The sequence below is a fragment of the Microcaecilia unicolor genome, chromosome 6, assembly GCF_901765095.1.
Source record: "Microcaecilia unicolor chromosome 6, aMicUni1.1, whole genome shotgun sequence".
NCBI classification, from domain to species: Eukaryota; Metazoa; Chordata; class Amphibia; order Gymnophiona; family Siphonopidae; genus Microcaecilia; species Microcaecilia unicolor.
Window position 1 is genome coordinate 270,465,071 of NC_044036.1, and position 21,773 is coordinate 270,486,843.

Genomic DNA, 21,773 nt, shown 5'->3' on the forward strand with positions numbered 1-21,773 from the left:
GTCAAAACAAACAACCGCTTAAGGTAGTACTTAGATCCGGAGGATCCCGAGGATCCCGCAGATCTGGCTTTTACACCGTCCCTATAAAGTAGACCTTTTATTTAGTTGGCCTAAATTATATTCAGAACAATGTAATCTCATGCTCTACCTATAAGTGCTAGCCCCCAGTTTGCCCTTAACTCCGCTTCCAAGTCTATGCAATATGTTGTATGCAAAAAGTATTGGTAGAACCGGAGCGAAAAAAAAAAAGAACACTTATGCAGTCTTATAACTCCCGGTCATTGTTTAACACTTACCGCTTTGATGGCAAAAATCATGGTTAACTAGCACTGTGCAACAAGTCCGACTAGTCCTTGCCTCCGTGATTCCGCACAGCTACGTTTGCTCTGTACACGCCCGGGCTGATGCAGGAAGGCTCACACAGCCACACACCACATGCACGGCCAGCAGCCTACTGGTCACCACACGCATGCGCCAGTAGATCAGGTGATCTCTGATACTACTGGCCCGTGCATGGGTCAATGTGATCTTTCCATCTGCCCCGGCAGAGAACAAGTGCAACTGTGCAGAATTATTGAGGAGGAGGAGGAGGTACTTGGACGTCTTGCAGGACCCTGGGTAGGTAGTTGGTCACTGAGAGGTACACGTTTATGGGGAACCTGTCTGTTCCCGTCTCTACACTTCCAGCTTGTCTCCGCAGCTTACGCAAGTTTTCCAATTCTCCAGTGTCCTCCCTCCTCTGACGTAACATCCTGTTTCCGGAAAGGCGGGACGGTTACGCATCCGTGTGAGAGAAGTTGTGTCACGGGGGACGGGACATCGGAGAAGGAAAGCTGTTGGACTGGTGGTGGGCGGCCTTAGGTATGAGGGTAGGATGAGGGTGTTGGGGAGTTTGAGGGGAGAGGAGACGCATGGCTGACAGGGAGGAGAGGTGGGGAGACATGTTGGACTGGGGAGGGCGAAAGAGAGAGGGAGTTATGGCAGACCACGGAGATGGGAGACCGGTGCCCGAATGCGTGTGAGAGTGTGAACGCAGAGTAATGCGTGTGACTTGATGTTTCTGGAATCTTTTGGTTATTTTCAGCAAGGGAATTCTCCGTGTCGTTTATCTGTCATGCTGCTCTAGATTATATTTGACTGTATTGCGTGGAATTTCACGGGGATCTGGTGATAAACATGTATATTTTGTGCCTTATAGGCTTGATTTTGTATGTTAATATACTTTTAATTATAATGTTGAGAAAACGTTTGTGACCCCTCCCCCTTTACTATGTATACTAACATAATTTATATTCAAAAGACTAAAGATTCTAATTATAGTTTTGATGAGAAAGATAACTGTTTAATAAATCAGACAAAAAGGATGTATTGTATTTATCAAGAAGATTCAAACAATAAGTATCCTTGTGTGATAAAGTATGTGAACTTCCTTGAACAGCAGCAACTTTAGCTAAATGTTTCCTGCAACTGTTAATCTGTTTCTCTCATCATCCTTGAGAAATGTTGGTACATTCTTCCATACAGAACAATTTTAGGTCTGTGACATTTGAGGGCTTCCTTGCATGGTCGTCTCAAGCAGGTCTTTCTGCAACTTTTCAATAGGCTTTAGGTCTGGTTTTTAACTTGGTCAATCTAAAACATGAAATCTCTTTTTTAGTCATTCCATAGTAAGTTTGTTTTAATGTATAAAATCTTTGTAATATTGCATGACCCACTTTTAACATAGATTCCACTCATGGATGGATGACCTGACATTCTTCTCTGGAGTTTTTTTTTTTTATGTGAAGCAACATTTGTAGTTCTGTAATAATAATAATAGGAAGCCATATAGCTCTTCATGCAGCCCCTCCCCCCACTCTAGGATATTTCCACCCCTGTTTCATAGTTGGCATGAGGTTCTTACTTTGTGTTATTAATTTTTCTTAATGGTTGACACATGAACCCTCTCAACAGCGACAGTGAGAGAGGCCTGTAGATCTTAAGATGATAATCTGAAGTTATTTGTGATTACCTGGATGGGTTTCTTCTTTGCTGTTGCAATGATATTGGTAGGATGATGCTGCTTAGTGAGGCCACTGTAATCTGCAACTTTTTTCATGTGTAGACTGACAATGGATTTATAGATCCCCAAATGTTTAGAAATGTCATAAGAGCTCTGCAATTTCTTTTTGATCATGGTATGATAAAAACCAAAAATATTTATGGCAAAGATCAGACCCAAAAACTTTTGGAACTTATAGGACAGGATACCGTAATTTATTATGCAAGGTGGTTTACTTGTTACTGAATAACTTAAGCACCTGATCCTACTCAATCATGCTAAGGAAATTAGGGGTTGAGTTACTATTTCACAGACTTTCTGTGTTAATCTTACTGTTCTTACTTTTTGCATTGCTATATGTTACGCACAGAACTGTTTTAGATCCTCTTAATTGCATTAGAAAATACTGCTTTCCGTTATAAAAGGTGGTATGGTACCTTTTGAGGTACATGGATTTCACTCTTAGGAAAGAGGCGTTACAGGTGTGTGCCATAAGAATTGATCTTTCATCTGATTCTTTTCGATATTATTATAAGCAATATTGCAGAAGGGCTATCAGGAAATGTTGCTTCTTTGTGGATGATAAACCAAAATCTGCAGCAGGGTAGACGATAAGAGGAGAGATCTAGCGAGGCTTGAGGAATGGTCTAGACTAGTTTGGCAGTAGATCAATGGTAGTGCTTGGTATGCTTGGTATGCTTGGTTTGTTTTACAAAGTATCCGTGGGTCTTCTTTGAGTTCTCCACGCTTTGTGGATTCTCTAGTGCTTGGTATGCACCACCTATAAATTTGAAGCATATCTAGCAAAGAAATCCAATAAGATACATAAACTCACCGATTAAATGGTCTCCTATATCTTGTTTTGTTCAAGATACTGCCGGACTACATTTTATATGAAATATGCATCACAGGGTCAAGGCTTTCAGTTTGTTGTTCTGTTTTTCTGTTTCTTTTTTTTCCTTTGTATTTTGCAAAATCTTTGAATAAAGAAACTTAGACTTAAAAGAATGAAGGGTTTTGTGTTTGGCATTCAAAAACCTATGGGAACAGTATAATGTAGGGTAGAAATTCTGTGCATGAAAGAGCAGCATGATCAGGGAGCGATCATAACTGATAATCTTAAGGTGGTCAAGGTGATGGCAAAAGCATGGAGCATGTTTGGGTGCATTAGGATAAGAAAAGGCCAGCAAAAATATACAAGTAAACCTTTGGAAGTAAGCTGGGAGAGGGAAGATATGACAGAATTTATCTCCAAGGTATACACACACAGGAGATAGCCTTCTTCAGTGGGAAGGAAGCTGTGCAAGGAGGGGTCACAGGATGAGGGTAAAAGGAGAGTGACTTGGGAATAATCTAAGGAAACATTTCTATACAGAAAAAGGTTCTTGGATTCATGGAACAGCCTCCCAGTAGAGGTAGTGGAAACCAGGACAGTGTGTAAATTCAAGAAAGCCTAGGGATAAGTACATAGATGGTAGAATTGAGTAGTTGATGTGCATGGGCAGGCTAGATGGGTCTTTTTGTCTATATCTGCCATCATTTTCTCTATGTGAGTAAATCTAATTATTGTACTTGGTATTCACAAGCCTCTTTTTTGTCAGCAGTTTATATTAACACATATAGGTGCTCATTTTCAAAGTACATAGACTTACAAAGTTATAGTAACCTATGGGGCTCATTTTCAAAGCAATTAGGGGGCTTTTACAACGGTGCGCTAGCATTTTAAACACATGCTAAAAATTCATGTGTGCTAAATGCTAAGATGCCCATAAGAATATAATGGACATCTTAGAGTTTAGTGCACGCTAATTTTTAATGCGTACTAAAAATGCTAGTGCGCCTATGTAAAAGGGGCCCTCATTTTCAAAGCACTTAGACTTACAAAGTTTCATAGGTTGCTATGTAACTTTATAAGTCTAAGTGCTTTGAAAATATGCCTCCATGTAACTTTGTAAGTCTAAGTGCTTTGAAAATGAGCCTCATAATGTAGTAAAAGTGATTGATTCTTTTTCATTTATTTAAGTTGCATGAAAATCTGGTGATTTTTGCTATCCAGTTGATGATGAATTCAGCTACAATAAAACTTGCTCTCACAACCTATGTTCTCCATTCAGTGCTCATTTTTAAGTACATACAGTGGTGGAAATAAGTATTTGATCCCTTGCTGATTTTGTAAGTTTGCCCACTGACAAAGACATGAGCAGCCCATAATTGAAGGGTAGGTTATTGGTAACAGTGAGAGATAGCACATCACAAATTAAATCCGGAAAATCACATTGTGGAAAGTATATGAATTTATTTGCATTCTGCAGAGGGAAATAAGTATTTGATCCCTCACCAACCAGTAAGAGATCTGGCCCCTACAGACCAGGTAGATGCTCCAAATCAACTCGTTACCTGCATGACAGACAGCTGTCGGCAATGGTCACCTGTATGAAAGACACCTGTCCACAGACTCAGTGAATCAGTCAGACTCTAACCTCTACAAAATGGCCAAGAGCAAGGAGCTGTCTAAGGATGTCAGGGACAAGATCATACACCTGCACAAGGCTGGAATGGGCTACAAAACCATCAGTAAGACGCTGGGCGAGAAGGAGACAACTGTTGGTGCCATAGTAAGAAAATGGAAGAAGTACAAAATGACTGTCAATCGACAAAGATCTGGGGCTCCACGCAAAATCTCACCTCGTGGGGTATCCTTGATCATGAGGAAGGTTAGAAATCAGCCTACAACTACAAGGGGGGAACTTGTCAATGATCTCAAGGCAGCTGGGACCACTGTCACCACGAAAACCATTGGTAACACATTACGACATAACGGATTGCAATCCTGCAGTGCCCGCAAGGTCCCCCTGCTCCGGAAGGCACATGTGACGGCCCGTCTGAAGTTTGCCAGTGAACACCTGGATGATGCCGAGAGTGATTGGGAGAAGGTGCTGTGGTCAGATGAGACAAAAATTGAGCTCTTTGGCATGAACTCAACTCGCCGTGTTTGGAGGAAGAGAAATGCTGCCTATGACCCAAAGAACACCGTCCCCACTGTCAAGCATGGAGGTGGAAATGTTATGTTTTGGGGGTGTTTCTCTGCTAAGGGCACAGGACTACTTCACCGCATCAATGGGAGAATGGATGGGGCTATGTACCGTACAATTCTGAGTGACAACCTCCTTCCCTCCGCCAGGGCCTTAAAAATGGGTCGTGGCTGGGTCTTCCAGCACGACAATGACCCAAAACATACAGCCAAGGCAACAAAGGAGTGGCTCAGGAAGAAGCACATTAGGGTCATGGAGTGGCCTAGCCAGTCCTTAATCCCATTGAAAACTTATGGAGGGAGCTGAAGCTGCGAGTTGCCAAGCGACAGCCCAGAACTCTTAATGATTTAGAGATGATCTGCAAAGAGGAGTGGACCAAAATTCCTCCTGACATGTGTGCAAACCTCATCATCAACTACAGAAGACGTCTGACCGCTGTGCTTGCCAACAAGGGTTTTGCCACCAAGTATTAGGTCTTGTTTGCCAGAGGGATTAAATACTTATTTCCCTCTGCAGAATGCAAATAAATTCATATACTTTCCACAATGTGATTTTCCGGATTTAATTTGTGATGTGCTATCTCTCACTGTTACCAATAAACTACCCTTCAATTATGGGCTGCTCATGTCTTTGTCAGTGGGCAAACTTACAAAATCAGCAAGGGATCAAATACTTATTTCCACCACTGTAGCTTTTTTTCTTCTTTATTCTGTATTAAGAAGCATTCTGTTTTTTTTTAGACAACAGCTATCAGAGTTTGTTCTGTGTAGTCTTGGAAAAATATTTTTCCTCCCTGTTTATTTTGGAAGTTTTATGTACTTTGAGTTAACTTGAACTTTCTATATTCCATTCATCCATTTCAGCTTTTCCGCATCAGATTTATAAGCTTTCTAGGTAACTGTGTGCTTTAAGATACAGGGCTGAGAAATAAGACCAGAAGAACAACTTGACACAATGAGGGGCATAATCGAAAGGGGCGCCCAAGTTTTCCTGAGGACATCCTCGAAGGGGCGGGGAAACCTGTATTATAGAAACAAGATGGGCTTCCATCTTTCGTTTCGATAATACGGTCAGGGACGCCCAAATCGTGAAATTTAGGTTGACCTTAGAGATGGTCATCCCCGATTTTCGGTGATAATGGAAACCGAGGACGCCCATCTCAGAAACGACCAAATGCAAGCCATTTGGTCTTGGGAGGAGTCAGCATTCGTAGTGCACTGGTCCCCCTGACATGCCAAGACACCAACCGGGCACCCTAGGGGGCACTGCAGTGGACTTCAGAAATTGCTCCCAGGTGCATAGCTCCCTTACCTTGTGTGCTGAGCCCCCCAACCCCCCTCCACAAAACCCACTCCCCACAACTGTACACCAATACCATAGCCCTTAGGAGTGAAAGGGGGCACCTACATGTGGGTACAGTGGGTTTCTAGTGGGTTTTGAAGAGCTCACATTTACCACCACAAGTGTAACAGGTGGGGGGGGGGGGGGGGATGGGCCTTGGTCTGCCTGCACCCACTAAAACTGCTCCAGGGACCTGCATACTGCTGTGATGGACCTGAGTATGATATTTGAGGCTGGCATAGAGGCTGGAAAAAATAGTGACCACTGGGGGAGTAAGGGGAGGTCATCCCCGATTCCCTCCGGTGGCCATCTGGTCATTTAGGGCACATTTTTGTGGCTTGGTGTAAGGAAAAAAGGACCAGGTAAAGTCGTCCAAGTGTTCATCAGGGACGCCCTTCTTTTTTCCATTATTGGTCGAGGACTCCCATGTGTTAAGCATGCCCCAGACCTGCCTTCGCAACGCCTCCGACATGCCCCTGTGAACTTTGGTCATCCCTGCGACGGAAAGCAGTTGAGGACGCCCAAAATCGGCTTTCGATTATGCCGATTTGGGTGACCCTGTGAGAAGGACGCCCATCTTGTGATTTGTGTTGATAGATGGGCGCCCTTCTCTTTCGAAAATAAGCCTGATTGTTTTTCTAATGTGTCAAAACTGATAATTTATCAAAATTGTAAACTGAACTTGAAAAATTGTTGGCAGGACAAAAGATATGCAATAACAGAAAGAGTGCTATTTCTTAGTTCTAGACAATTTCCCTTTCAGCATTGCCTACCTAACTTGAGTTTTTTTCAATCTCGCCTCTTTTCCAGGGAACAGCAGTTATACTTATGGATTTCTTTAAATATCTCGGTGTGTATTTTGACTAACAATTTTTGAACATTGAATTTCTGCTGTTACTAGATCTAGCTTCGTTGCCCTCTTTTGCTTTTGAGCTATTCATACATTTTTGGACACTTTAGCTTGTATGGTTCTTCTGTATGCCTTAGACATTTTGAGATTAAACTACTGTAATGTCATCTATGTGGGTGCAAATGATAGCTTAATAAAGTGACTACAATCAATACAGAATACAGCCTTTCACATAAACTCTTATGCTAGAAGATTTGATCGTATCAGTCCGTTATTAATTCATCATCATTGGCTTACTATTTGTTACACAATTCAGTTTAAAATTTTGACTTGCTGTTGAGGTTATTTTCACTAGTAGCCCTCCATATTTCACCTCATCACATCATATGTTCCAACAGGAGTGCTTCGCTTTGCCAGTGAGTCTAGGTTTTCCATTCCCTTAGCTTATCAAGTAGGTCTAGAAAACACACATCAATAATCTCTTTTCTACATTGCTCCTACTACTACTACTATTTAGCATTTCTATAGCGCTACAAGGCGTATGCAGCGCTGCACAAACATAGAAGAAAGACAGTCCCTGCTCAAAGAGCTTACAATCTAATAGACAAAAAAATAAAGTAATCAACTCAATTAATGTGTACAGGAAGGAGGAGAGGAGGTAGGTGGAGGCGAATGGTTACAAGTGGTTACGAGTCAAAAGCAATGTTAAAAAGGTGGGCTTTCAGTCTAGATTTAAAGGTGGCCAAGGATGGGGCAAGACGTAGGGGCTCAGGAAGTTTATTCCAGGCGTAGGGTGCAGCGAGACAGAAGGCGCGAAGTCTGGAGTTGGCAGTAGTGGAGAAGGGAACAGATAAGAAGGATTTATCCATGGAGCGGAGTGCACGGGAAGGGGTGTAGGGAAGGACGAGTGTGGAGAGATACTGGGGAGCAGCAGCAGAGTGAGTACATTTATAGGTTAGTAGAAGAAGTTTGAACAGGATGCGAAAATGGATAGGGAGCCAGTGAAGCGACTTGAGGAGAGGGGTAGTATGAGTAAAGTGACCCTGGTGGAAGACGAGACGGGCAGCAGAGTTTTGAACCGATTGGAGAGGGGAGAGGTGACTAAGTGGGAGGCCAGCAAGAAGCAGATTGCAGTAGTCTAAATGAGAGGTGACAAGCATGTGGATGAGGGTTTTGGTAGAGTGCTCGGAAAGAAAGGGGCGAATTTTACGGATGTTGTAAAGAAAGAAACGACAGGTCTTGGCGATCTGCTGGATATGAGCAGAGAAGGAGAGAGAAGAGTCAAAGATGACCCCAAGGTTTCGAGCTGAGGAGACAGGGAGAATGAGAGAGCCATCAACAGAAATAGAAAACGGGGGGAGTGGGGAGGTGGGTTTGGGGGGGAAAATGAGAAGCTCGGTTTTGGTCATGTTTAATTTCAGGTGGTGTTGAGACATCCAGACAGCAATGTCAGACAAGCATGCTCCAACTCTTTGGAATTCCATACCTTTAACTCTTCATTCAAAACTGTCCTACTTAGGACTTTTGCTGAGGCCCTTTCTGGATCAGCAGTCCATCAAGGAGAACCAGGCTTGGCATATTATGTATGTGGTGTGATTAGTTGTCCCGCTGGCCTATTAAACAGTGGAGTTCCTTTTTTACTAATTTTTAATTGTAAACCACTTTGTGTGTTCACCTGCTAAGTGGTATATCAAACAACTAATAAACATAATAGAATGCTTTCTTCTGTTAAGTGTGTGAGCTTATTCTCTTCCTACAATAATATTTCCTTTACCCACCTTACAACCAGTTGACATTTTTGTTGGCTGAAATGTTTTTAATTCTGATTCCTTTATTTGCTGCTTTATCATTTTTTTTTACAGACTGCAAAATAGCTTGCAAAATGCTTCTTAAGTAATAGAACATGTTCCCTCTTTGGTTTATTACATATGTCAGAATACTTTTTCTGTTATCAAAGAATTTAGTTATTTCCAGCTGCTAAGATGTTTTTGATTCTTAACACCTCAGCAAGAATAATGGACGTAATACTGTTTAGTTCACTAGTGAGACCCTATCTTGAGCACTCTTGAGTTTTGGAGGTCACACCTTCATTAGGTCATCAAAACAAATGAAGGTAGTTCAGAGGTCAGGGGGCCTGCAATACAAACGTAACAACAAAAAGCTCAAGACACTCAAAATATACTTACTAGGGATAAGATGACTAGGGGAGATCTGATAGAAATGATCAAATATTTGCTAGGCAAAAATAAATTACAGTAAAGGAAACTTTCGCTGAACAATAAATTTCAAGCATAATAGGGTCATGATATGAAATTAGGGAGAAAAGAACTCAGAGGAAGCAAGAGAAGATAAGGTGAAACCAAAGGACACATAAAGGAGACACAGCCTTGCATTACTGTACACCATGGACTAGCCAAATTAGAAGCAGAATGCTAAAACTCACCAGAAGTCAAGTGGGTTGGTACCAACAGGGTTGGTGGTGATTGGATGCTATCTATCAAGGTGATAAACCAGGCTGTTGGGTAGCTAGGCTGGTTCCAGCAGGCTACATCTTCTGATAAGCAAACTGGGTTGGCAAGGTGGTGGTAGCTTGGTACCGTCCAACAAAGCATTAATAAAATGAGGTACAAAAAATAAGAGATGCCATGTAAGAGTTGAGTTTGTGTGAGCAAATTGCAATTTCCCAGAAACTGAGTTGATGGTGGCCAGATACCGGGCATCAGCAGGCTGGATGTTTGGACTACATTCTCATTTATTTTAAGTGAAACAAAGGAGCAGGGAACAGGGCATTGAATCAAGTTTGGGATATTTGTATGATTTCTACTTAGCATAATAGGGAATCTATGAAGAAAAATACAAAAACTGACCCAGTTAAGTTGTGATGTTCTACAAACACTCAATATCAATGAGTGGTAGCTGGGATATTTCATTTAAAGATAGACAGGAATAATTTGATGGACCAGTTAGTTCTTTTTCTGCCTTTCCTATGTTGTGCTGCTATATGAGAGCTTATGATACATAAGGAAGGCATTTTGTTATACATTTAGAATTGATAATGTAAGTATGGTAAAAAAAAATCTGATGAATTGAGTTTTAAGTGCAACATCAAACCAATTTCAGATAACTTTTACTTTATATAATTTATTCCATTGTGTGTTGCAGTCCTAAACATATAAGTAAATGGAATATTTTTCTGATTTTTAGTGTGTTGCTGTATGTGTACAGATAGTTAATTAAGTAGAGTGGAGAGGCGATGACATAGTACTGGCCTACACTGGCAGAAAGAAGTAAGTCCACTTGTGCAGAAAAATAAGTTGTGTCTATCTGTAATTGTTATGATTGGGGTCTGAACCCCTCTCAAACTTACCTCTTTCCTGGGGGTCAGCTTCTTAGCTGGCTTCTGTTTCTTTTGTCTGTCCTTTCTGAGCTGGCTTTGTCTCTCTGTGCTGGCAGCTTCCAGCAGCATGGGGCTAATTGTTTCACTTTACTACAGCTGTGTGTGTGGACGGAGTTAGCTCTAACTCTCTTTGGGTGTACTGGCTTCAAGTGCTTCACGGTGTTGCATTGGTGTGGGTTGGGCCTCTATGGGTTTCAGTGTGCTCTCTGGGTCAGTGTGCTGTTGCCTGGGTCTAGGTAGTGTGACATCATCAGGGAGGGCCTTGATAAGGAAGTGGTGTTGTTTCCTTCAGAGCCTTTGCAACAGTGGTGTTTGCTTTAGGTAGGGTGGTGCAGTGTGCACTTCTGACTTTGTGTCTAGTTTCCCTGCTTGCTTTTGCTAAGGGCCAGGTTAGTGTTAGTGCAGTGTGCACTGGTGTCTGTGTGTTTAGCTTTCCTGCTTTTCCTTTGGTTCCCCTGCTTTTCCCTCTTGGTTTTGGAAGCATTGCTGTGTGTAGGGCTTTGGAAGCTCTGTTGCTGATAGAAGTACTTCAGGGTTTGGTGTTGTTAGGAACACTGCAGAGTTTGCTGTTAGAAGTACTTCTGGTGTTTGTGCTATTGGGAGCATTGCAGTCTTTGCTGTTGGTGTTTGGTGCTTTAGAAGTACTTTTGGCTTATGTGTTAGCTTCCCTGCTTTTTCCTTGTGGCTCCCCTGTCTTCCCTTTTAGTGCTAGGAGCTCTTCTGGTTGCTTGCCAGAGTAGTGCTTAGGAAGCACCTTGTTAGTTTTGTATCTAGCTTGCTAGAGCAGTGCTTAGGTAGCTTGTTAGTTTTGTGTTTAGCTTGTTAGTGTAGAGCTCTGCTTGTAGCTTGGTGCTTAGTAGCACCTGTGTTAGCTTTGTGTTTAGTTCCCTGCTCTGTTAGTTTAGGGCTTAGGAAGTCCCTTTCTTGAGCAGGGCTTAGGAGCTCCTGTTTAGTATAGGGCTTAGGAAGCTCTTTTGTCAGTTTACTGTTAGGAACACTCCTGCTGGTTTAGGGCTTGGGAGCACGTAGATCAGTTTAGGTTTAGGAGCACTTCTGTTTCCAGTCCTGGTCCCTGTGTCATCTGGTATCCAGTAAGTCCTGCCGGCTACTCGAACCCAGGAGCTCAACTCCTGGGGGGCTTAGTAGCTAAGTGCAGGTGAAGCTGTGTGGACCAGTCCGGTGTGCTCCAGTCCGGTGTTCCAGTCCTGTGTCCTCCAGTCCGGGGGATTCCAGGCCGGGGGGGTTCCAGTCCTGTGTCCTCCAGTCCGGGGAATTCCAGTCCAGTGTTTCAGTCCATGTGTTCCGGCTCGCTGGGCGGTGCCTGCAGTCCTTGCCGGTGTCGGTGTGCTTGCCCAGCGTTGGTTGGTGGGTTTTGCCTGCTGCTGTCGCTCCTCGTCAGCAGCCCAAGGGTTCACGTTTGCTCCAGAGCCCAGCCCCGCGGGCTCTGAACCTGAGAACCTGACAGTAATCATGGAAATATTGCCAATCTTAATGTATATTGAACGTCTGCATAGCATCTTCAAGGTCCCCAATATTTCAGAGGCAAAAGGCAGTAAATTCATTGCAGAGATACCAAGGAAAACATTTTTTCTATTTTCACACAAAACAGCCACAATGGACTTCTTTCTTCCATTGCAGGGCAGAATACTCCAGATGCCTTCAATCAAACATTACACTATCAGTGTTTAAAGCTGTATTGATTGCAATGAGGAAGGGGCTGTCTCTCTTCCGAAAACTCCCCCTTGTTTACTAAGCTGCGCTAGCGTCAATGTTCAGATAAAATCAGGATTTTGTGGTTGTTTTCCAAAAAATATTATAAAACTTTGTGAGCATATTTTTACATTTAATATTGTTGTATCAAATAATGTTGATACTCTTAAAGTGAAATGGGAACAGTTCTCATTAGTGATTCGAGATGAGAGAGTGAAAGTGATTTGTACATTGAGTTATTCTAGTTCATTGAATATTTGTTAGTGTTTATAATTTTATTTGATTACATTTTCATAAATTACAATCTGTAACAGAAACAGGATGAATGGCAAAATGAAACATTTATGGGCCTTTTTACTAAAGCTTAGTGTGCCTGCATATCTGTGCCTTTAAATAAAAGCTACCATATGTCCATATGACATCTCAGTCCTTTGGATGTCAATTATAGACTGGTAATGTCAACCATTTTCGACTAAGATACATTTGAGAGAGTGGTTTAGAGATTTTATTGATTTGGATTTTGTGTTAAACATAGCATAGAAATTCTGGTACTGTTCTACAAGGATTCAAACTTATTTAGTGGCAATGTTAGACACATCAGCTGTGTTTGATACTGTTGATCATGCTGACCTTTCAGGGTCTGTGTTGGCATGGTTTTCTTCTTACCTATCAGATTGCTTACAGGTTTGGGTCAATGAGGATAGTTTATCATGGTTTGGATTGGGTTCCTTAGGGATCAGCCCCTTTAGCATTGTTAAATAATATCTGTGTTTAGCCAGTATGTTGCTTGTTGATCAGTTTGGGAGTGCCTTACAAGGTATTTACAGTTTTTGTCCCTATTCAAACTTCCATTAAGCTATGAGTTTATTTATTTTATTTTATTGCATTTGTATCCCACATTATCCCACCTTTTTCCAGGCTCAATGTGGTTTACAATTCATCGTGGAAACTGGAAATAGAAAATAATATACATTTGGTTTTACAGCAAGTATTAGGTGCATGATGGTGAAATACATAGTACTGGAAATAGAAAAGAGTTATGTTTGAAATCTATTGAGATATTGATATTTGCAAACAGACTGTGCCTTAATATACAAAAAAATGGAAATGTAGTTTCTTGGAAGGAACCTATGCCTTTAAATATCATTGATGATTGTTGTATATTAATTGTGAGAACAATTTTTCAAGTTAAGGATGTTACGTAGACAAGCCTTTTCTGAAGCTGGATAATTTTATGCACAGTGTTTCAATTTTTGCTGATACCTCATTTGGAATTTTGTAATGGTTTATTACTAGGCCTTCCAGAATCTACACTGAAACCACTCCAGGTTGCGTAAAATGCTGCCACTTGTATTTTGATAGGAGCTAATAGATTTGATTTAGTACACCACTCTTGACAGCATTACAGTAGTTACTGATTGTCTCTTGCATTAAATTTAAAACTTTACTGATGGTACTTAATGGGTAAACTCTAGTCGCCGTACCCAGCGTGCTAAAATTACGTTGTCCCCAAGGCAGTTGAGATTTGAAATTCAGGGCCCCTAGATATTCTGTCACATCAGCAGATCTGCCTGTATATGTGAGACCCGAGAGAGCATTTTCTCAGTTGCTGTTGCTGTGATATGGAATACCTTGCCAATTGCATTAAGATTGCAGACCAATACCATAGAGTTTAGAAAGCAACTAAAAGCCTTTTTATTTCAATAAGCTTTCTAACCTAAATGATTATATTGAGTGTACAAATTATTGTTAAATTTATAATTATATATTTAGACAGACATGACAGTATGTATTTTGTTTTATGGTGTTATATATTTTTCACTGTTTTAGACTTGCACTTTTAATTTGGGGGCCTTTTTACTAAGCAGTGCTAAAAAGTGGACTGTGCTAGCCCCAGCCCTGGGCTTTCCCACCGGCTAATGCCATTTTTAGCACTGCCAATAAATGACAGATTTCTTTTTTGGTGATACATAAGTACATAAGTAATGCCATACTGGGAAAAGACTAAGAGTCCATCAAGCCCAGCATCCTGTCCACGACGGCGGCCAATCCAGGTCAAGGGCATCTGGGAAGCTTCCCAAAAGTACAAACATTCTATACATGTTATTCCTGGAATTGTGGATGTTTCCCAAGTCCATTTAGTAGCGGTTTATGGACTTGTCCTTTAGGAAACCGTCCAACCCCTTTTTAAACTCTGCTAAGCTAACCGCCTTCACCACTTTCTCCGGCAACGAATTCCAGAGTTTAATTATACGTTGGGTGAAGAAACATTTTCTCCGATTTGTTTTAAATTGACTACATTGTAGTTTCATTGCATGCCCCCTAGTCCTAGTATTTTTGGAAAGCGTGAACAGATGCTTCACATCACCTGTTCCACTCCACTCATTATTTTATATACCTCTATCATGTCTCCCCTCAGCCGTCTCTTCTCCAAGCTGAATAGCCCTAACCTCCTTAATCTTTCTTCATAGAGAAGTCGTCCCATCCCCGCTATCATTTTAGTCGCCCTTCGCTGCACCTTTTCCAATTGTACTATATCTTTTTTGAGATGCGGCGACCAGAATTGAACACAATACTCAAGGTGCGGTCGCACCATGGAGCGATACAACGGCATTATAACATCCTCACACCTGTTTTCCATACCTTTCCTAATAATACCCAACATTCTATTCGCTTTCCTAGTCGCAGCAGCAGCACACTGAGCAGAAGGTTTCAGCGTATTATCGACGATGACACCCAGATCCCTTTCTTGGTCCGTAACTCCTAACGTGGAACCTTGCATGACGTAGCTATAATTCGGGTTCTTTTTCCCCACATGCATCACCTTGCACTTGCTCACATTAAACGTGCTAATTTTCCCATTAGTGCGTGGCCATTACAGTAGCACATGAGCTCCTACCACCACCTATTTTGTAGGTGGTAAGGGCTCATGTGCTAATTGGTTAGCATGCTAACTGGTTTACCGCTGAACACACCTACTCTCTGCCCCTGACCTGCCCCCAGTGCTAAAAAATAAATACTATTACTTAGTAGATGGGTAGCGCACTTACATGCAAAAACAAATGTGAGATGCCTGAGCGTGACCCATGGTAGTATATTTTAACCGCAGAAACAAAAGGTTGTTCGCAGTTTCCACAAAAATTCAACAAAAAAAGGAAGTGGAAAACACAACTTCAAGAGATCAATCCGAGACAAAGGGTGAGATCTCGGATTGATCTCTTGAAGTTGTGTTTTCCTCTTCCTTTTTTTGTTTTTTTTTAGTATATTTTAACCTGCAGTAAGCATGTTAGTGCTTACCACAGCTTAGTAAAAGGACCCCTTAATGTTTTCATTTCTTGATTTTTGATTTAGTTTTGTTATTGTTGCTTTTTGTAATAGATTGTATATATAGGTTGGAAGCTGCTGTGATCTTTGGAATATGCAGGATATAAGTTTTTTAAAATATAGTATGTATACACATACAGTACATACAAACATACATAATTTGGTTTTAATTAATTTGGGATATTCTTCTAAAATGGCATGTTCCCAGACTGAGGTGGCAAGATGGTGCCCTAACTGCAGGTGTAGTGTGACAGATTATGTTTAGATTGTGTTTAGTAATGACATCTTTCTTAGTGTCAGCTTCCACTGTTCTGAACCATGTCCCCATTGTGGATCATCAAAGAAGATATCTGCGCTTCTGTGTGCTGGGACAGCATTTTCAGTTTCAGGCCTTGCCTTTTGACCTGGCTACTACTCTGTGCACACTTTCAAAAGTGGTAGTGGTGGCTGCACATCTTTGGCGCCAGGGGGTTCGGGTTCACCTGTACCTGGACGACTGGCTGATCTGAGCAGACTCAATGGAGGAGGCCAGGCAGACCACCGCTTAGGTTTTCTGTCTGTTTAGAGTCTTTCCGTTGGGTTGTAAATTGACCCAAGAGCCATCTTCATCTCAGGTTCTGGAATACCTGGGAGTCCCCTTCAGTATGACCCGGGGAATGATTTTCCTTCCTGAGGAGTGGTTGGAGCCCATGGTCTGGGACTATTTGCAGCTCCTGGGCTCCATGGCTGGGACATTTGAGGTGGTGCCTATCAGGACTTCCACCATTCCCTACTGCTCATGCCCAGGGTGAGACTCAGTTTGGCCTGGTGGGACAGTCTGGTGAACCTATCGAGAGGAATCCCTTTGGATTCTCCTCAGTGGGTGCTGGTCACCCACTGAGGAGATGCGAATCTTCTCGGTTGGGGAGCACACTGTCTTGGACATGTGGCATAGGGCACGTAGTGAAGCCAGGATTCAACCTGGTCCATTAATCGCCTGGAAACTGAGGCAGTCCATCTGTCTCTGCAGGAGTTTCAGCCCCTCCTGGAGGGGAAAGTGGTCACAGTGATGATTGGTCAGTGGCCCTGGAGGCAGTGAGTCTGTCAGTGGGCAGAAATGCATCTGCAGGCTCTCTCAGCAGTTCATATTGTGTGCGAGGACTTTCTCAGTTGCTGTCTCCTGGATCTGGGAGAATGGGAGCTTGAGGCTCCAGGCCTTTCAGCTCTTTGTGGACCACTGGGAGTCTTCTCAGTTTGAATTTATGGCATCCAGAGCCAATGCAAAGGTGGAACATTTTTTCAGTTGCTGGAAGGACCCAACCTCTCAGGGGATAGATGCCCTGGTACAGCCTTGGCTGGCAGTGGAGCCTCTGTATGTCTTGCCTCCATGGCCTCTCATCGGTCACTTGTTGCAAAGGATTGCATGCCATCCTCATCTGATCTTGCTGGTGGTGCCAAATTGGTCTTGCAGACCTTGGTATGTGGATCTCTGGCGTCTGCTGGTGGGGAACCTGCTTCCTGTGTGGTGGGGCAGGAACTGCTCCATTAGGGACTGGTAGAAATGGAAGATCCAGGTCCCTTTTGGCATATGGTATAGCCGTTGAGAGGTGACGTTTAGAGAAGCATGGGTTTTCCTCTGTGGTGATTTCTACTTTGCTTTGCTCCAGGAGTCCTTTACATCTCTGGCATATGTTGGAGTCTGACGTGTGTGTGGCATCTGATTTCTCTGGAGGGCTCTGGTTCCTGATTGTTTTGGGTTTTTTACACCAGGGGCTGGCCTTGCACTCCCTGAGGGTCCAGGAGGCTGCATTGTCCAGCTTTCGGGGGATGGTGAAGGGCATCTTTCTGGCTTTGCATAGAGAAGTGGCTCAGTTTTTGAAAGGGGTGGTGCATATGCATTTTCCTCTTTGACCTCCTGTACTTTCTTTGGACCTCAGTCTGGTCCTTTGGGCGCTGTCTGGGGCCCCCTTTAAGCCCCTGTGCTTGGCTTCCATGAAGGAGCTTACCCTCAAGGTGAAGTTTTTAGTGGCCATCACCTCTGCTGGGAGCGTATCTGAATTGCAGGCCTTATCATGTCAGGATCCTTATCTCACCTTCTCAGAAGATTTCGTGTCCTTGTGTATGTTCCCATTCTTTCTTCTAAAGGTGGTGTCTCCGATTTGTGTGAATTGGGAGGTTTGCTTGCCCTCTTTTGTGGTGGAGGATTTGTTGCTGGATGATCGGAGACTATACAAGCTGGACTTCTGGAGGATGTTGCTCAGGTACCTGAAGCACACTAGTGAGTCATCTCTCGGACAACCTCTTTGTACTCCTTCCATGACCCTCTTTTGTATGCAAATCTAACTGGCTTGGTGTGTCCAGAGGACAGCGTTCAGAACCCCTGGTCTGAGGTGCCATCTGTCTCTGTCATTTTTTTGGTGTTCCATGGTTTACAAAGCTTTACATGAATTCATTTTGATAATCAGTTTGTTGAAGGAGTTCTTTTCTTTTGAAGATAGAAAAAGGTTTTACTATAATTTATAAGATCATTTAGCTTCAAACCCAGGCATCTGTATTAAGGATATTTTTAAACTGAGGTGAAAATGTTTGGTCATGTTTCTATCCTCTGCAAGTGTATGTGTGTCTGAGTAAGATGAGAACAAGATGAACTTGTTTTCTTGTTGGGACAACTTGGAGAAACTTCCTAGCTTTATTGGGAGTAGTTTGTGCATAAGTGGGAGTAGATCCAAAATTGTTCTGCGTTCCTTATGTCTGCCTGTCCTGTCTTGCTTCTCAAAATCCTAATTAACTTTTGTATGTAAAGCTACCAATCTTCTTAACCCCTTTGCATACAGCTTTTGTAAAGGTTGTGCAGATAACTTGAATCCTAGCGCAGATTATATTAACAAAATCATGCTTGTGGTGTGTAGCTCCTTCGACTCTCAAGCTATGCCAAGATCTTAGGTACAGATATGGACAAGGCAATTTTTCAAAGCCATGTACGTCAGTAAACACACTTGTCTGATTATTACCCTCCCTCCTGTCTAAAAGAACAGTATGGCCGCCTATAGCCCCTGTGCTTTTTTTAGACAGACTGCAAGAAATATTTCTGGAAACGTATTTAGGTTATGGGAAGGAAAATAGCTCATGTACATTTTTTTTTTCTGAAGTTTTTTTTGCTGTTTTGCCTCCTTTCTCAACCACTACCACAGGAAAGCATGCACAAAGCCTGGCACCATATTTAGTGCACATAATTTACACTTACATCCAAAAGGAAAGTACCTGTGTTTTTCCTCTTTGAAAATGTGCATTAAGTATATGTTTTACAGGTACGTAGGCTATTTGAAATAGGCTACCTTTGGTTTCCTCTCCTTTTTTTTTTTTTTAAATCACTCTTTCTGCATTGTAGTTTTGTGGTTTAGTGTTTATTATTGTATCAAATTCCAAGTGTTCGATGTAACAAATCATTAAAACCCTTACACCCCATTCCTAAATCACTAGTGACTACTGAGAGCTACATATGTCGTTAGCTGCTAACAGTGCTAACTGCTAACGTCACTAAAACTACAGTAGTACACAGTTATATTACCAAAGAAGTTACACTTAAAGCTACAGTGTTACACAAATTGTACATAATGTTGTTGAATAAAATGACTATTAACAAATGATACGTACTAATGGTCTGACTACAAAGGGCTTGCACCAGCTCCAGTTGATTCAAAATGCAGCAGCAAGACTCATAGAAGGTTGCAAGCGACATGACCACATCACACCATTTTTGCAAAAATTTCATTGGCTACTAGTACATTACAGGGCTAAATTTAAAACTCTATGTCTGATCTTCAAGGCCCTGAAAGGAAATGGCCCCAAGTATCTGAAGAATAGGATGATCCTCCACACACCTCCAAGGACACTAAGGTCCCTCCCAAGGACTTTCACTAACTACACCCTCTCCAAAAGACATTACACGATGTGATACCCGCAAGCGAGCCTTCTCCGGAGTAGCCCCCACACTCTGGAATGCATTGCCTGAAAGGCTCCGCTTAACAGGAGACAATCTCTACTTCAGGAAGTAGGTGAAAGCTTGGCTCTTCAACCAAGCCTTTAATGGAAGAAGTAACTAACTTGTTAGTCTCACTCACACATAGAAGGATTGACTGGGGCTGCACATACTGCAGCGGGACATGTTTATCCACTCCTACCCTAGCTGAGATAATATTTAACCATCTCTCTGACCTCACGTGCAACTTTCTTCGAATCAATCACCTTACTTTCTAATTCTTCATACTTTCTTACTCATCTATAGGTTACAACTTTGCCTTACCCTTCACTACCAATTATAATGTTCTAGTACATATTGTGTTGTCATTGCAAGTAGTATACCATGCCATACTTCGTATTGTTCGAATATCTTTACTGCTGTAATTGCCTATTGCTCATGTTTGATCTTTTCTTACTGTACACCGCCTTGAGTGAATTCCTTAAAAAAGGCGGTAAATAAATCCTAATAAATAAATAGGTTTCAAGACCCTTCTTACACACTCTGCTTCACCTCTTCTCTTACCCCTTGGGGATGCTGGCACCACTCGTTAAGATGGATACCATAAAGTCAAATGTTAAGAACTTGTGTTACAGACATGCTTAACTTTTGGTGAAACAGTTTGCTAAAATTACCAGTGTTACCCTTCGACCCTGTCCTTTTGTGTGTTTGCTTTACCCTCTTTTTGCAATGCTTATGTCTTAACACCCTGCTTTCCTATACATTAACAGAGTTCTTTTCTTGTTTCCTATTTTTAGCCTGTAAACTGCTCTGTTCTGCCTGTCAGCTAGAGTGGTATTGAATTCATTTATACTAATGCTATAGTGTATATTTTGAGTTTGGTTGTGTACTTTTTTCAGAAACAGGTGATAATCAGTTTCTGCTTAGTAGAAATGCTGTGTTGTAATTTTTTTTTTTTGTACTTGTGTCTAAACCAGATATCCTCACACTTGAAACCAAAACGCTTAGGGACTTTCATAGTGAGATAGGTGCACTTCTCCTTTTCCTGATCAGTTTCCAGTTGTACCTTAATGTTTGTTTAACTTTAAACAGAGTTGGCTTACCCTTTGTGGTCTTGTACAAACCTGCATTTGCACCTTAGTCGCTATGGGGTAATTTTTATAAAGGACTTCAGCATGTAGAACAACATTTTATTTGCTCAGGGAGGCGCTTAACATTGCTTGAGGGTATGTGTGTGTAAAAATAGATACAGAGTAGCAGGGTGCTTACATTACAGTCTTACCTATACATATAGGTCTCTCTGGATAAAGGGAGGCACTATAGGCAGTATGTGATTGCTATTTTTACACACATTTTATAAAATACATGCATATTTATTGAATCTTTACTGCTCATATGTCACGACTGTGGTCGTGACTCCACTTTGTCTCACCTTGCCTTCCGGTGGTCAGCTTCAGAGGTGGCTCCAGTCTGTTCTTTTCTTTGCATTGTTGCCTCTGCTATCACTTCCTTTGTGTTCAAAGCCTCACTCTGATGTTCAGTGTGTTTCAAGTCTCTTTCCTGTAGTCATGACATCATCAGTGAAGGCCCTCATAAAGAAGGTGAGGATATTAATTTAGGGCCTTTGCAAAGCCAAAGGTCTCCAGGTTTCCTAGTCGGTGTGCTTGTGAAGTACTTCTGCCCTGTTTCCTAGTCAGTATGTTTGTGTAGCACTTCTGCCTTGTGTCCTAGTTAGTATGCTAGGGTTAGCACTTCTTTAGTTCTTCTGTTTGTCTGTGTGCAAGGGTTTGCACTTGTGCCTTAGTTCTTCAGCTTGTCTGTCTGCTAGTGTTAGCACTTCTGTCTTGGTTATTTTCTGTTTGTTCTGTTGTTTGTTTTTGTGGCCGTGTGGCCCAGCCTTGAGCTCTGCTTAGTCTGCCTTGTCTAGAGTTCTGCCTAGTCTCTTCTGCCTTCTGCTGTTGTGTGTGGGTTCCAGTTTGGCTTTGTGGCCCGTATGAGAGGGCTCTGTGTGCATGGGTTCCAGTTCGTCCTTGCGGCCATTTGAGTGTTTTTTTCTTCTGTCTTTACTTGGTTCTGCCCTTATGTACCCTGTCTAGTCCCAACCTGGTTTGTGTCTTGGT

General features: G+C 42.1%; 1 protein-coding gene across 1 annotated transcript in view; it reads left to right on the forward strand.

The window, feature by feature from the left end:
- The first annotated feature begins 778 nt into the window (after positions 1 to 778).
- The window catches only part of GAPVD1 (GTPase activating protein and VPS9 domains 1), a 199,454-nt gene continuing 178,459 nt past the window's right edge, over positions 779 to 21,773 (forward strand). The window contains 1 exon segment of the mRNA XM_030207414.1: positions 779 to 861. The gene's annotated coding sequence lies outside the window, so the exon portion shown is untranslated.